The sequence below is a fragment of the Phyllobates terribilis genome, unplaced genomic scaffold, assembly GCF_046119375.1.
Source record: "Phyllobates terribilis strain yellow unplaced genomic scaffold, ASM4611937v1 Scaffold_9__5_contigs__length_417890890, whole genome shotgun sequence".
Classification (NCBI taxonomy): domain Eukaryota; kingdom Metazoa; phylum Chordata; class Amphibia; order Anura; family Dendrobatidae; genus Phyllobates; species Phyllobates terribilis.
The window spans coordinates 183,850,940-183,870,090 of record NW_027362769.1 but is presented as its reverse complement, the minus strand read 5'-3'; positions in this window follow the sequence as shown (position 1 = coordinate 183,870,090).

Sequence of the window (19,151 nt, the reverse complement as noted above, 5' to 3'; positions counted from 1 at the left end):
CTGAAGCCGTCCCCGAACCAGGGGTAGACCCCTCTCTTGGCGTTTTGACAGAGATGATTAGGGAAGAGGAAGTTAAGTTGGCGATTGAAGGGCTTGCCCTGAAGAAATCTCCCGGTCCGGATGGCTTAACATCTGAATTCTATAAGACCTTTAAGGACGCCTTGGTTCCCCTCTTGACTGAGGTGTTCAATGAGTGTCTTTCCTCGGGCACTCTGCCAAAGTCAATGAGGAGGTCTGCCCTGATCATCTTGTCAAAGGGTAAGGACCCATCTTGCATTGAGAATTGGCGTCCCATAGCGCTTCTCAATGCAGACAGGAAGGTTTTGGCAAAGGTGCTGTTTAATCGGCTGGTGAAATTTGCACCCCAGCTCCTTTCGGGGGCCCAGCATTGCTCTGTTCCGGGCCGCAGTACAATTAGTGCTGTACTCTGTGTCCGAGAGGCGGTGGAGCAGGGTAGGGCTGGCCACTGGAAGGGGTACATGCTGTCATTGGACCAGGCAAAAGCGTTTGATCGGGTTAATCATGAGTACCTCTGGTCTGTCCTTCTGAGGTATGGCCTGCCGGGGGGGTTCATTGATTGGCTTAAGACCTTGTACACTGGGGCAGAGAGTTTCCCGCTTGTGAACGGTTGGATTGGCAGCTCTTTTGAGGTTGGGTGTGGTGTTCGCCAGGGTTGTCCCTTGAGCCCGCTACTGTACACGTTTTCGATTGACCCACTTCTTAGGAGGGTGGAGCGTGGACCGTTAGCTGGGATCGGGATGAACCGGGCAGCACCGGAAGCCACTCTGAGAGTGGTGGCGTATGCCGATGACGTCACCGTTTTTGTTTCCTCTGATGGGGAGGCAGAATGGCTGATGTCAGAGGTAAATCGCTACTCGGAGGCATCCGGGTCTAAGATCAACCGGGATAAGTGTGAGAGTCTCTGGCTGGGAGGAGGAGATCCTGGTTTTGATCTCCCGGACACCCTTCCAGAACCCAAAGTCTCTGCAAAAGTTCTTGGCATCGAATTTGGCCAGGGGGATTACCCCAAACAAAATTGGGACAGCAGGCTAGAGATCGCCACTCAGAAGGTGAACCAATGGAAGGGTTGGTCTTTGACCCTAAGGGAAAGGGTAAACCTGATCAAAACTTACCTGCTCCCTTTGCTGATCTATCTGGGCAGTGTGTGCATCTTGCCAGAGCCTCTCTGGACTCGGGTCTACAGTTTGTTCTTTCAACTGTTATGGGGGAATAGACTGAACCTGGTCAAGAGGGAGGTTACTTACCGTACGAGGAGACTAGGAGGGTTGGGTATGGTCAACCCTGTGGTATTCCTTGTGAATACCTTCATTAAGATCAATATTGCAAACCTCTGGAAAGAGAGGGCTCCTCCGTGGGTATTCTCCTGTAAGGGATGGTTTCAGCCTTTCTTCCAGGAATGGGAGACAGGAGGGCAAGTGAAGGATCTCCGCACACCGCATGGACATCTCCCGGCTTACGCTACCGTGGTTCTGAAGGTAATTCGCCGGTGGGGTCTGGGAATGTGGGAGGTCAGGACTCTGCCAAGGAAGCTCCTTGACAAAAGGGTTCTGTTGACCCATTTTCAGAGGCCTCTGGCGCTCAGGGATTGCCCAAGTCAGGATCTTGGGGTGGGTCTGCATCTTTTGAATTCTATCAGGATCCCCTCGAAGGTTTGGGACTTGGCTTGGCGCTGCTTCCATGGGAAACTGTGTGTGAGGGACAATCTGAAGTGTAGGAGCTCTGAGGACAGGAACTGTCCTCGGGAGCATTGTGGTACCATGCTTGAAAGCATGGACCACTTCCTGCTTTGTTGTCCCTTTAACACAGAGGTGTACAACAGGGTGGGCGCCTCCATTGGCTGGCCCCGGCTGGCCGGTCTCTCTTATGCGGAATGGGCCTATGGAGCATTCGGGGACCTGGGTGGTCGGGACCGCTGCACCTTATTTCTAGTTAGCGCAGTGGTTAGGTATCACACGTGGAACGCACGGTGCTTAGTATCGACGCAGCGGAAAATCCTCCCAGTGGACGATGTGTTTAGGACCATACTCGGTGACCTGGTGAAGGTGCGTTCTCTGGAGTATGAGAGACTGGGTACACGGAGGGCCGCTCTCCTCTGGAGGGGCTTTTCTTTTAGTGTGCCCTAGTCTGGTCGTCTCCTCTCCTGGTGGTGGGCTGCTGCTGACACCATAGATTTTTGTTTTATTGATCAGTAGACAGTGATGTAGGGCTGCAGGCGCCGAACTTGGGCTTTGTCAGTTGTGGTTATTGTATTGTGTGTTTCTGTATATATTGTATATATGGGTTTGGGTGGAGGTGTTAGGTTGGGTGGAGGAAAAAGGGGGGAGGTGGGTTCATCTTGTGGGACACTGGTTATTTGGGTGAAAAACTGGCACTGCCTGATCTGGCCTATGGACGTTGGACATGGACTGAGGCATGAGACGCAGGACCAGCTCTCAGGTCAGTGCCGGGGAGGGACTGGTGGGCTCGAGTGGGGGGGGGTTTTGTTTTGTCTTGTATATATTTGTATAGTTAGCATTTATTTTATTTATTTAAAAAAAAAAAAAAAAGAATGTATATATTAGTTTGTATATAATTTGTCGGTTATTGTTTATTATATTGTTATTATTTGTTTGGTAACCGGACCAGATGTCATGGTGTAGGTAGTTATTATTGTGTATATATGTATAATATGTGTGTGAGGAGAGAGGGAGCGGCTGGACCAGTTCATTACATTGTTTATTTTCTGGTTATTAATTTTGTTATGTTTCTGTTATTATTATTGTTATGTTTTTCATTTTTATAATAAAAGATCTACAGGATATAACTCAGGATCAGTAATGTAATCTATGTACACAGTGACTGCACCAGCAGAATAGTGAGTGCAGCTCTGGGGTATAATACAGGATGTAACTCAGGATCAGTAATGTAATGTATGTACACAGTGACTGCACCAGCAGAATAGTGAGTGCAGCTCTGGGGTATAATACAGGATGTAACTCAGGATCAGTAATGTAATGTATGTACACAGTGACTGCACCAGCAGAATAGTGAGTGCAGCTCTGGAGTATAATACAGGATGTAACTCAGGATCAGTAATGTAATGTATGTACACAGTGACTGCACCAGCAGAATAGTGAGTGCAGCTCTGGAATATAATACAGGATGTAACTCAGGATCAGTAATGTAATGTATGTACACAGTGACTGCACCAGCAGAATAGTGAGTGCAGCTCTGGAGTATAATACAGGATGTAACTCAGGATCAGTAATGTAATGTATGTACACAGTGACTGCACCAGCAGAATAGTGAGTGCAGCTCTGGAGTATAATACAGGATGAAACTCAGGATCAGTAATGTAATGTACAGTGGTGGCCAAAAGTATTGGCACCCCTGCAATTCTGTCAGATAATACTCAGTTTCTTCCTGAAAATGATTGCAATCACAAATTCTTTGGTCTTATTATCTTCATTTAATTTGCTTGCAAGGAAAAAACACAAAAGAGAATGAAGCAAAAATCAAATCATTGATCATTTCACACAAAACTCCAAAAATGGGCCAGACAAAAGTATTGGCACCCTCAGCCTAATACTTGGTTGCACAACCTTTAGCCAAAATAACTGCGAACAACCGCTTCCGGTAACCATCAATGAGTTTCTTACAATGCTCTGCTGGAATTGTAGACCATTCTTCTTTGGCAAACTGCTCCAGGTCCCTGATATTTGAAGGCTGCCTTCTCCAAACTGCCATTTTGAGATCTCTCCACAGGTGTTCTATGGGATTCAGGTCTGGACTCATTGCTGGCCACCTTAGAAGTCTCCAGTGCTTTCTCTCAAACCATTTTATAGTGCTTTTGGAAGTGTGTTTTGGGTCATTGTCCTGCTGGAAGACCCATGACCTCTGAGGGAGACCCAGCTTTCTCACACTGGGCCCTACATTATGCTGCAAAATTTGTTGGTAGTCTTCAGACTTCATAATGCCATGCACACGGTCAAGCAGTCCAGTGCCAGAGGGAGCAAAGCAACCCCAAAACATCAGGGAACCTCCACCATGTTTGACTGTAGGGACGGTGTTCTTTTCTTTGAATGCCTCTTTTTTTTTCCTGTACACTCTATGTTGATGCTTTTTCCCAAAAAGCTCTACTTTTGTCTCATCTGACCAGAGAACATTCTTCCAAAACGTTTTAGGCTTTCTCAGGTAAGTTTTGGCAAACTCCAGCCTGGCTTTTTTATATCTCGGGGTAAGAAGTGGGGTCTTCCTGGGTATCCTACCATACAGTCCCTTTTCATTCAGACACCAACGGATAGTACGGGTTGACACTGTCGCACCCTCTGACTGTAGGGCAGCTTGAACTTGTTTGGATGGTAGTCGAGGTTCTTTATCCACCATCCGCACAATCTTGCGTTGAAATCTCTCGTCAGTTTTTCTTTTCCGTCCACATCTAGGGAGGTTAGCCACAGTGCCATGGGCTTTACACTTCTTGATGACACTGCGCACGGAAGACACAGGAACATTCAGGTCTTTGGAGATGGACTTGTAGCCTTGAGATTGCTCATGCTTCCTCACAATTTGGTTTCTCAAGTCCTCAGACAGTTCTTTGATCTTCTTTCTTTTCTCCATGCTCAATGTGGTCACACAAGGACACAGGACAGAGGTTGAGTCAACTTTAATCCATGTTAACTGGCTGCAAGTGTGATTTAGTTATTGCCAACACCTGTTAGGTGCCACAGGTAAGTTACAGGTGCTGTTAATTACACCAATTACAGAAGCATCACAGGATTCAAACAGTGCCAATACTTTTGTCCACCCCCTTTTTTAGGTTTGGTGTGGAATTATATCCAATTTGGCTTTAGGACAATTTTTTTTGTGTTTTTTCATTGAAGACAAATTAAATGAAGATAATAATACCAAAGAATTTGTGATTGCAATCATTTTCAGGAAGAAACTGAGTATTATCTGACAGAATTGCAGGGGTGCCAATACTTTTGGCCACCACTGTATGTACACAGTGACTGCACCAGCATAATAGTGAGTGCAGCTCTGGAGTGTAATACAGGATGTAACTCAGGATCAGTAATGTAATGTATGTACACAGTGACTCCACCAGCAGAATAGTGAGTGCAGCTCTGGAGTATAATACAGGATGTAACTCAGGATCAGTAATGTAATGTATGTACACAATGACTGCACCAGCAGAATAGTGAGTGCAGCTCTGGAGTATAATACAGGATGTAACTCAAGATCAGTACAGGATCAGTAATGTAATGTATGTCACGGAGTTACTGCGACAGTGTGCAGCCAGAAGGCCACAGTGTCGGATGGCTCCTACTCCAGCTCCGAGAAGAAGCACTTCGCCGTCATTTTAAATGTTTTTATTTTCTTCTGGCAGAACAGGGGTTAAACGGCCATGTTGGAAATCCCTGTGTTCACAGCTGAGCTCGGTTAGCCACTTCTTTTCCCTTTATAATTTTGGCTCTGATACTACTCCTTGTCAGAGCTAGCTCTTGCTGCATGGCCAACGGAGGGAGAGAAGTTGTAATGAGAAGGAGAGTTGGAGGAGTAATCAGTGACTGTTTTTTGGTTTGCATGCGTGATTATCCCTTAACCTTCTGTACTTTGGTTTATTCCCTTACCTTCACACCCCGGTGCATTCCTCTGTTATAGGTGAGTGAATATTTTGTGTGCCTGGAGTTTTTCTGTTTACCCTTGTCTGTGTTGCCCTGTTCGTCGGGTTAGTGTACTACGATACACAGTAGCGCCCCTCTTCCCTGGGTGGGGAAGGTGAACAGACAAAGGGCTTATTCAGGAGGTAGGGAGAGGGCGGAGGCCTGGTATCCTCACCTTTAGAGGTATCCCGGGGAATAGGGCGAGTTAGGGTGCCCCCTAGCGTTAGGAACAGGGTAGGTGCCCCTAGTCATGGATCTTTCGACAGCTGTGTCGTCACAATGTACGTACGCAGTGACTGCATCAACAGAATAGCGAGCGCAGCTCTGGAGTTTAGTACAGTATAAGTAGTTTACACAGTTACTTTACTGTTTGTTTAGATGACTTTGCTGTTGATGGCACCATTTTGGTATCAATAGAAAACTCTCTTTACGATCTTTAGTGATGGCTATGGCTTTCGCCCTCATGATCTCAGAGCCGGGAGCTATGTTTCCATTGGTGTCAGATTAGTCTTCCCTGTGAATAGAATGTGGACATAATCTCGGAGATCTCACTCGTCTTTATCCATAAGGAGGTGGCTGTATGTATGGTTTCGCGCCTCAGCCCTCTTGAAACTAATGTTCCCTGATTGTTCCCATTTGAGGGTCTGGAGTGGTCCACATAAATCGGTTTATACCAAAACAAAAAAAAGAGAGAGAGCGCGACCATTTGTCAGGACTTAAGAGCGACAAAAATCTCCAGGAGCTTCCAACTGTGTGATGAACCCAAAAAAGGGGCTTGAGTTGGCGTCACGTTTCGCCGAGGCTTAGCCAAGGACACACACGTCGCTGAGATGAATGGTGTCCACAATGGACGCTTTGGCAAGAACAATGGCTTCTGTAAGTAAAACAGCGCAGAACTTGGCTTGCAAGAGAAAACGTGGAAAAGCCTGATAATGGGAGAATACAATCGCCCCCCGTCACTGCGTAAAAGAGAATGGAGTTACCTCTTAATTTGACATTGTGGGATTCTGCATACACATTCTGTATGCTGATCCCCGCAGCCACCCTGAGCGAGGGCAGTGATGCCGAAAACTGTGAAATGGTCACTGAGCAGAGTTAAAGCGGGTCCCTCTCCCCCAACACAACGGGGACAAGACATCACGGAGAACAAAGAAGTCACCCAACATACAAGGTAGAAATAGTTACTGCAATGTACGGCCAGAGATCTACTAGAAGACATGGGGAGAAGGAAATGCATCTAAAAGTACAGAATAACAGTATCAGTTATCAGGAAGGTTGGAACACAGAGCAAGAAATCATGAGAGATCTGTCAGCTCAATGCCAGGCGGCAGCTGTGACAGCAGATAAAATCTTAGGCTGCCAGGATGAAACCCAGTAAATATCATGAAATACTGACATTTTCAATCACTTGAGTCCATATCTTGAATATGGGGCCCCAAAGGCAGAAGGAGTTTTCTTCGTGCCCAATCGTGTAACTTGAAGCTCATGGGCCCCAATGCAAAAGCCCCTAAATATTGTAAGTCTTTAATAGTGATTGTCTTTCCACATGGGCAAGAATGAGATTTTACAAAAATTCAGAAAACAATCTGTGAAGACCTGGGGTCTTCCGTGGGCGTAATACTATTCAGACAACACAGGGTGCGGGTAGAACTGCGTGGCAATACTTTACTGAACCACCAAATGGACAATAAACAGATAGAACAGTCCCAGCAAATACCCAAGATGGTGCAAAATTACACAGTCTCATCCTTCCTTCTCTGCCCGCCTGAGATAGAACAGCTGCGACTTTGGGACTTCCAGGGCCAACTACCTCAACCAGTGGCCCCCCGCTTCTGGCTGGTCCCCTCAGATAGAAGGTAGCGGCAAGCTTAGGAAGCTGACAGTCCATCGAGGTACAAGGCCAGGAGACCCGAGGGTCCCAACCTGGCCTCTGCGAGAGTTTCCATGGGGCCAGATGACCGTATGGTCCCAATCTGGCTTCTCCGAATATCTCCATGGGTTCCAGGCGACCGGAGGGTCCCACTTGGCAACCCCAAACAACATATCCATGGGGCCAGGTGACTTCATCGTCCCAACCTGATCTCCCCAAATGTATCCATGGACTCTCGGATGGTCAATGGAGCAGATCCGTAGCTTTCCAGTCAGGGCCATGTACACTTAGACCGGAATCATGTAGAATCCAAATCTGTGTCTCTTTGGTTTAAGCCATGCTATCAAGCTGATGTTCTGAGGGAGTCTCTGATTCTCTTTGTCAAGTCTTTCTGATTCTCCTTGATTCTGCTTGCAGCTCAACAGACATCCCTGTTTATATTTACATCTCTGTAAAGTCATCATTCACAGGTCAAGGATCAGGGATGAAGATGGAAGGGGCTCATGACTCATTGTTTGAGCATTTAATCAACTTGTATAGTTTGTATCCAACCTGCTCTTTAAATAGAAATCTTAACAAACATCATTGTTTCCAAACGAAGAAAAGTCAACATTCAGTTTTATACACATAATAGTATGTCCTTCTTGACCAGCCACAGAAATACACATATATTCACATGTCAACACAAACACAATAGTGTATTTCTCTTGGCTTAACAAATCTAGACGTCTGGCTGATTAAGATTGTAAGCTGTATTGTCACACAATCAGATCACATTTTGGGGCAAAGGATAATCACAGACTGTAGAGGTGGAACAGATGACTTCTTCCTATGATAGTGGCACAATGTACAATGAGAGGCACAGTGTACAATGAGAGGCACAATGTACAATGAGAGGCACAGTGTACAATGAGAGACACAGTGTACAATGAGAGGCACAATGTACAATGAGAGGCACAGTGTACAATGAGAGGCACAGTGTACAATGAGAGGCACAATGTACAATGAGAGGAACAGTGTACAATGAGAGGCACAATGTACAATGAGAGGCACAATGTACAATGAGAGGCACAGTGTACAATGAGAGGCACAATGTACAATGAGAGGCACAATGTGCAATGAGAGGAACAGTGTACAATGAGAGGCACAGTGTACAATGAGAGGCACAATGTACAATGAGAGGAACAATGTACAATGAGAGGCACAATGTACAATGAGAGGCACAATGTACAATGAGAGGCACAACGTGCAATGAGAGGAACAGTGTACAATGAGAGGCACAGTGTACAATGAGAGGCACAATGTACAATGAGAGGAACAATGTACAATGAGAGGCACAATGTACAATGAGAGGCACAGTGTACAATGAGAGGCACAGTGTACAATGAGAGGCACAGTGTACAATGAGAGGCACAGTGTACAATGAGAGGCACAATGTACAATGAGAGGCACAGTGTACAATGAGAGGCACAGTGTACAATGAGATGCACAATGTACAATGAGAGGCACAGTGTACAATGAGAGGCACAGTGTACAATGAGAGGCAGAATGTACAATGAGAGGCACAATGTACAATGAGAGGCACAGTGTACAATGAGAGGCACAATGTACAATGAGAGGCACAGTGTACAATGAGAGGCACAATGTACAATGAGAGGCACAGTGTACAATGAGAGGCACAGTGTACAATGAGAGGCACAATGTACAATGAGAGGCACAGTGTACAATGAGAGGCACAGTGTACAATGAGAGGCACAATGTACAATGAGAGGCACAATGTACAATGAGAGGAACAGTGTACAATGAGAGGCACAATGTACAATGAGAGGCACAATGTACAATGAGAGGCACAGTGTACAATGAGAGGCACAATGTACAATGAGAGGAACAGTGTACAATGAGAGGCACAGTGTACAATGAGAGGCACAGTGTACAATGAGAGGCACAATGTACAATGAGAGGCACAGTGTACAATGAGAGGCACAGTGTACAATGAGAGGAACAGTGTACAATGAGAGGCACAGTGTACAATGAGAGGCACAATGTACAATGAGAGGAACAGTGTACAATGAGAGGCACAGTGTACAATGAGAGGCACAGTGTACAATGAGAGGAACAGTGTACAATGAGAGGCACAGTGTACAATGAGAGGCACAATGTACAATGAGAGGCACAATGTACAATGAGAGGCACAGTGTACAATGAGAAGCACAATGTACAATGAGAAGCACAATGTACAATGAGAGGCACAGTGTACAATGAGAGGCACAATGTACAATGAGAGGCACAGTGTACAATGAGAGGAACAGTGTACAATGAGAGGCACAGTGTACAATGAGAGGCACAATGTACAATGAGAGGCACAGTGTACAATGAGAGGAACAGTGTACAATGAGAGGCACAGTGTACAATGAGAGGCACAATGTACAATGAGAGGCACAGTGTACAATGAGAGGCACAATGTACAATGAGAGGAACAGTGTACAATGAGAGGCACAGTGTACAATGAGAGGCACAATGTACAATGAGAGGCACAATGTACAATGAGAGGCACAATGTACAATGAGAGGCACAGTGTACAATGAGAGGAACAGTGTACAATGAGAGGCACAGTGTACAATGAGAGGCACAATGTACAATGAGAGGCACAGTGTACAATGAGAGGCACAATGTACAATGAGAGGAACAGTGTACAATGAGAGGCACAGTGTACAATGAGAGGCACAATGTACAATGAGAGGCACAATGTACAATGAGAGGCACAATGTACAATGAGAGGCACAGTGTACAATGAGAGGCACAATGTACAATGAGAGGCACAGTGTACAATGAGAGGCACAGTGTACAATGAGAGGCACAATGTACAATGAGAGGCACAATGTACAATGAGAGGAACAGTGTACAATGAGAGGCACAATGTACAATGAGAGGCACAATGTACAATGAGAGGCACAATGTACAATGAGAGGCACAGTGTACAATGAGAGGCACAATGTACAATGAGAGGAACAGTGTACAATGAGAGGCACAGTGTACAATGAGAGGCACAGTGTACAATGAGAGGCACAATGTACAATGAGAGGCACAATGTACAATGAGAAGCACAATGTACAATGAGAAGCACAATGTACAATGAGAGGCACAGTGTACAATGAGAGGCACAGTGTACAATGAGAGGCACAATGTACAATGAGAGGCACAGTGTACAATGAGAGGCACAATGTACAATGAGAGGCACAGTGTACAATGAGAGGCACAGTGTACAATGAGAGGCACAATGTACAATGAGAGGCACAATGTACAATGAGAGGAACAGTGTACAATGAGAGGCAGAATGTACAATGAGAGGCACAGTGTACAATGAGAGGCACAGTGTACAATGAGAGGCACAATGTACAATGAGAGGCACAGTGTACAATGAGAGGCACAATGTACAATGAGAGGCACAGTGTACAATGAGAGGCACAATGTACAATGAGAGGCACAATGTACAATGAGAGGCACAGTGTACAATGAGAGGCGCAGTGTACAATGAGAGGCGCAGTGTACAATGAGAGGCGCAATGTACAATGAGAGGCACAATGTACAATGAGAGGCACAGTGTACAATGAGAGGCACAATGTACAATGAGAGGCACAATGTACAATGAGAGGCACAGTGTACAATGAGAGGCACAATGTACAATGAGAGGCACAATGTACAATGAGAGGCACAGTGTACAATGAGAGGCACAATGTACAATGAGAGGCAGAGTGTACAATGAGAGGCACAATGTACAATGAGAGGCACAATGTACAATGAGAGGCACAATGTACAATGAGAGGCACAGTGTACAATGAGAGGCACAATGTACAATGAGAGGCACAATGTACAATGAGAGGCACAGTGTACAATGAGAGGCACAATGTACAATGAGAGGCACAGTGTACAATGAGAGGCACAATGTACAATGAGAGGAACAGTGTACAATGAGAGGCACAATGTACAATGAGAGGAACAGTGTACAATGAGAGGCACAGTGTACAATGAGAGGCACAGTGTACAATGAGAGGTACAATGTACAATGAGAGGCACAGTGTACAATGAGAGGCACAATGTACAATGAGAGGCACAGTGTACAATGAGAGGTACAATGTACAATGAGAGGCACAGTGTACAATGAGAGGCACAATGTACAATGAGAGGCACAGTGTACAATGAGAGGTACAATGTACAATGAGAGGCACAATGTACAATGAGAGGCACAGTGTACAATGAGAGAAACAATGTACAATGAGAGGCACAGTGTACAATGAGAGGCACAGTGTACAATGAGAGGCACAATGTACAATGAGAGGCACAGTGTACAATGAGAGGCACAATGTACAATGAGAGGCACAGTGTACAATGAGAGGTGCAGTGTACAATGAGAGGCGCAATGTACAATGAGAGGCACAGTGTACAATGAGAGGCACAATGTACAATGAGAGGCACAATGTACAATGAGAGGCACAGTGTACAATGAGAGGCACAATGTACAATGAGAGGCACAATGTACAATGAGAAGCACAGTGTACAATGAGAGGCACAATGTACAATGAGAGGCACAATGTACAATGAGAGGCGCAGTGTACAATGAGAGGCACAGTGTACAATGAGAGGCACAATGTACAATGAGAGGCACAGTGTACAATGAGAGGCACAATGTACAATGAGAGGCACAATGTACAATGAGAGGAACAGTGTACAATGAGAGGCACAATGTACAATGAGAGGCACAGTGTACAATGAGAGGCACAATGTACAATGAGAGGCACAATGTACAATGAGAGGAACAGTGTACAATGAGAGGCACAATGTACAATGAGAGGCACAGTGTACAATGAGAGGCACAATGTACAATGAGAGGCACAGTGTACAATGAGAGGCACAATGTACAATGAGAGGCACAGTGTACAATGAGAGGTGCAGTGTACAATGAGAGGCGCAATGTACAATGAGAGGCACAGTGTACAATGAGAGGCACAATGTACAATGAGAGGCACAGTGTACAATGAGAGGCACAATGTACAATGAGAGGCGCAGTGTACAATGAGAGGCGCAGTGTACAATGAGAGGCACAGTGTACAATGAGAGGCACAGTGTACAATGAGAGGCACAATGTACAATGAGAGGCGCAGTGTACAATGAGAGGCACAGTGTACAATGAGAGGCACAGTGTACAATGAGAGGCACAATGTACAATGAGAGGCACAATGTACAATGAGAGGAACAGTGTACAATGAGAGGCACAGTGTACAATGAGAGGCACAATGTACAATGAGAGGCACAGTGTACAATGAGAGGCACAATGTACAATGAGAGGCGCAGTGTACAATGAGAGGCACAGTGTACAATGAGAGGCACAATGTACAATGAGAGGCACAATGTACAATGAGAGGCACAGTGTACAATGAGAGGCACAATGTACAATGAGAGGAACAATGTACAATGAGAGGCACAGTGTACAATGAGAGGAACAATGTACAATGAGAGGAACAATGTACAATGAGAGGCACAGTGTACAATGAGAGGCGCAGTGTACAATGAGAGGCGCAGTGTACAATGAGAGGCACAATGTACAATGATAGGAACAATGTACAATGAGAGGAACAATGTACAATGAGAGGCGCAGTGTACAATGAGAGGCACAGTGTACAATGAGAGGAACAATGTACAATGAGAGGAACAATGTACAATGAGAGGCGCAGTGTACAATGAGAGGCACAGTGTACAATGAGAGGAACAATGTACAATGAGAGGCACAATGTACAATGAGAGGAACAATGTACAATGAGAGGAACAATGTACAATGAGAGGCACAGTGTACAATGAGAGGCGCAGTGTACAATGAGAGGCACAATGTACAATGAGAGGAACAATGTACAATGAGAGGAACAATGTACAATGAGAGGAACAATGTACAATGAGAGGCACAGTGTACAATGAGAGGCACAATGTACAATGAGAGGCACAATGTACAATGAGAGGCACAATGTACAATGAGAGGCACAGTGTACAATGAGAGGCACAGTGTACAATGAGAGGCACAGTGTACAATGAGAGGCACAATGTACAATGAGAGGCACAATGTACAATGAGAGGAACAGTGTACAATGAGAGGCACAGTGTACAATGAGAGGCACAATGTACAATGAGAGGCACAGTGTACAATGAGAGGCACAATGTACAATGAGAGGCGCAGTGTACAATGAGAGGCACAGTGTACAATGAGAGGCACAATGTACAATGAGAGGAACAGTGTACAATGAGAGGCACAGTGTACAATGAGAGGCACAGTGTACAATGAGAGGCACAATGTACAATGAGAGGCACAATGTACAATGAGAGGCACAGTGTACAATGAGAGGCACAATGTACAATGAGAGGCACAATGTACAATGAGAGGCACAGTGTACAATGAGAGGCACAATGTACAATGAGAGGCACAGTGTACAATGAGAGGCACAGTGTACAATGAGAGGCACAATGTACAATGAGAGGCACAGTGTACAATGAGAGGCACAATGTACAATGAGAGGCACAATGTACAATGAGAGGCACAGTGTACAATGAGAGGCACAGTGTACAATGAGAGGCACAGTGTACAATGAGAGGCACAGTGCTCTTGGTGGTCACAATACTCTCGGAGGCACCTCAGGCTTGATGGTTGCTGCTGCCACACACCTCACACGGCGGCTCATCCTCCGGTGATATAAGCGGACGTTGTGGGCCAGTCTGTCCTGCTAGAATCATAGTGTGTATGAGCGCCTTCACAGGACTCAGGATGGTCTCAGATCTTGCACATCAGCTTCCATCCTGCCCTCCAGAGGGAATACTCCAGCCGGACGCCCACCCGCACCGACACCACGATCCTTGGCATTCCCGCAGAACTCCAGGACCGGCCCCGCTCAATGTTGCCTCAGTGATTTCATCGCCCACTTTGGCCTCAGCCCCCCGACCTGTAGACAGTGTCAGGCCCAGTTACATTCTCCACTAACAGCTTCTCCAAAAGGATTTTGGGGACCCACGACATAAATGCGGCTTCCTCTGGGGACCGATGAGGGGGGAGATAGGCCCTTCCTCACCAGACGGCCGGGAAGAGGTCGCCTCATCTTCTTCCTCCATTGTTTGTCTCTTTTGCTTGTTCTTTCCTAACAATGGCGGAGCCAGGCGACCTCTTCACCTTCATTACATTTTTCACAGGGGTGGATGAGGCGAGTTACACTTCTGCCCATCGTCCCAGTAAGAGCAAAGAAAGTAAAATGAATATTTACAGCAAGGGCCGGCTCCAGGTTTTCATGGGCCCCGGGCGAAAGAGTCTCAGTGGCCCCTACAGCGCATACCACCATTCATGATGCACAGATACGGCGGAGAAATATAGGTATACAACACAGGGCCCAGCCTGCCCCCTCATCCTTCACATATGCAAACATGCCCCTACACCCACAGTACACAGACACACACAGTACACAGACACACACAGTACACAGACACACACAGTACACAGACACACACAATACACAGACACACACAGTACACAGACACACACAGTACACAGACACACACAGTACACAGACACACACAGTACGCAGACACACACAATACACAGACACACACAATACACAGACACACACAGTACACAGACACACACACAGTACACAGACACACACAGTACACAGACACACACAATACACAGACACACACAGTACACAGACACACACAGTACACAGACACACACAGTACACAGACACACACAGTACACAGACACACACAGTACACAGACACACACAATACGCAGACACACACAATACGCAGACACACACAGTACACAGACACACACAGTACACAGACACACACAGTACACAGACACACACAATACACAGACACACACAGTACACAGACACACACAATACGCAGACACACACAATACGCAGACACACACAGTACACAGACACACACAGTACACAGACACACACAGTACACAGACACACACAGTACACAGACACACACAGTACCCAGACACACACAGTACACAGACACACACAGTACACAGACACACACAATACGCAGACACACACAGTACACAGACACACACAGTACACAGACACACACAATACACAGACACACACAGTACACAGACACACACAGTACACAGACACACACAGTACGCAGACACAGACAATACACAGACACACACAGTACACAGACACACACAGTACACAGACACACACAATACGCAGACACACACAATACGCAGACACACACAGTACACAGACACACACAGTACACAGACACACACAGTACACAGACACACACAATACGCAGACACACACAGTACACAGACACACACAGTACACAGACACACACAGTACACAGACACACACAATACACAGACACACACAGTACACAGACACACACAGTACGCAGACACAGACAATACACAGACACACACAGTACACAGACACACACAGTACACAGACACACACAATACACAGACACACACAATACACAGACACACACAATACACAGACACACACAGTACACAGACACACACAGTACACAGACACAGACAATACACAGACACACACAATACACAGACACACACAATACGCAGACACACACAGTACACAGACACACACAGTACACAGACACACACAGTACGCAGACACAGACAATACACAGACACACACAGTACACAGACACACACAGTACACAGACACACACAGTACACAGACACACACACAGTACACAGACACACACAGTACACAGACACACACAATACACAGACACACACAATACACAGACACACACAGTACACAGACACACACAGTACACAGACACACACAGTACGCAGACACAGACAATACACAGACACACACAGTACACAGACACACACAGTACACAGACACACACACAGTACACAGACACACACAGTACACAGACACACACAGTACACAGACACACACAGTACACAGACACAGACACACACAGTACACAGACACAGACAGTACACAGACACACACAGTACACAGACACACACAGTACACAGACACAGACACACACAGTACACAGACACAGACAGTACACAGACACACACAGTACACAGACACACACAGTACACAGACACACACAGTACACAGACACACACAATACACAGACACACACAGTACACAGACACACACAGTACACAGACACACACAGTACACAGACACACACAGTACGCAGACACACACAGTACACAGACACACACAGTACACAGACACACACAATACGCACACACACAATACGCAGACACACACAGTACACAGACACACACAGTACACAGACACACACAGTACACAGACACACACACAGTACACAGACACACACAGTACACAGACACACACAGTACGCAGACACACAATACGCAGACACACACAGTACGCAGACACACACAGTACACAGACACACACAGTACGCAGACACACACAGTACACAGACACACACACAGTACACAGACACACACAGTACACAGACACACACAGTACACAGACACACACACAGTACGCAGACACACACAATACGCACACACACAATACGCAGACACACACAGTACACAGACACACACAGTACGCAGACACACACAGTACGCAGACACACACACAGTACACAGACACACACAATACGCAGACACACACAGTACGCAGACACACACACAGTACACAGACACACACAATACGCAGACACACACAGTACGCAGACACACACACAGTACACAGACACACACAGTACACAGACACACACACAGTACACAGACACACACAATACGCAGACACACACAGTACGCAGACACACACACAGTACAGAGACACACACAATACGCAGACACACACAGTACGCAGACACACACACAGTACACACACACAGTACACAGACACACACAGTACGCAGACACACACAGTACACAGACACACACAGTACGCAGACACACACAGTATGCAGACACACACACAGTACACAGACACACACAGTACACAGACACACACACAGTACACAGACACACACAGTACGCAGACACAGACAGTACACAGACACACACACAATACACAGACACACACAGTACACAGACACACACAGTACACAGACACACACAATACACAGACACACACAGTACACAGACACACACAGTACACAGACACACACACAGTACACAGACACACACAGTACGCAGACACACACAGTACGCAGACACACACAGTACACAGACACACACACAGTAAACAGACACACACAATACGCAGACACACACAGTACGCAGACACACACAATACGCAGACACACACAATACGCAGACACACACAATACGCAGACACACACACACAGTACGCAGACACACACACACACAGTACGCAGACACACACACACAGTACGCACACACACACAATACGCAGACACACACAGTACGCACACACACACAGTACGCAGACACACACAATACGCAGACACACACAGTACGCAGACACACACAGTACGCACACACACACAGTACGCACACACACACAGTACGCAGACACACACAATACGCAGACACACACAGTACGCACACACACACAGTATGCAGACACACACAGTACGCACACACACACAGTACGCAGACACACACACACAGTACGCAGACACACACACACACAATACACAGTACGCAGACACACACAATACGCACACACACACACACAATACGCAGACACACACAATACGCAGACACACACAATACGCAGACACACACACACAGTACGCAGACACACACAGTACGCAGACACACACAGTACACAGACACACACACACACAATACACAGACACACACAATACGCAGACACACACACACACAGTACGCAGACACACACAATACGCAGACACACACACAATACGCAGACACACACAATACGCAGACACACACACGCACAGTATGCAGACACACACAATACGCAGACACACACACACACAATACGCAGACACACACAATACGCAGACACACACACACACAGTACACAGTACGCAGACACACACAGTACGCAGACACACACAGTACGCAGACACACACACACAGTACGCAGACACACACACAGTACGCAGACACACACACACACAGTACGCAGACACACACACACAATACACAGTACGCAGACACACACAATACGCAGACACACACACACACAATACGCAGACACACACAGTACACAGTACGCAGACACACACACACACAATACACAGTACGCAGACACACACAATACGCAGACACACAAACACACAATACGCAGACACACACACACAATACGCAGACACACACACACAGTACGCAGACACACACAATACACAGACACACACACAGAGTACGCAGACACACACAGTACACAGTACGCAGACACACACACACACAATACGCAGACACACACACAATACGCAGACACGCACACACACAATACGCAGACACGCACACACACAGTATGCAGACACGCACACACACAGTACGCAGACACGCACATAAACAGTACGCAGACACGTACACACACAGTACGCAGACATGCATGCACACACACAGTACGCAGACACGCACACAC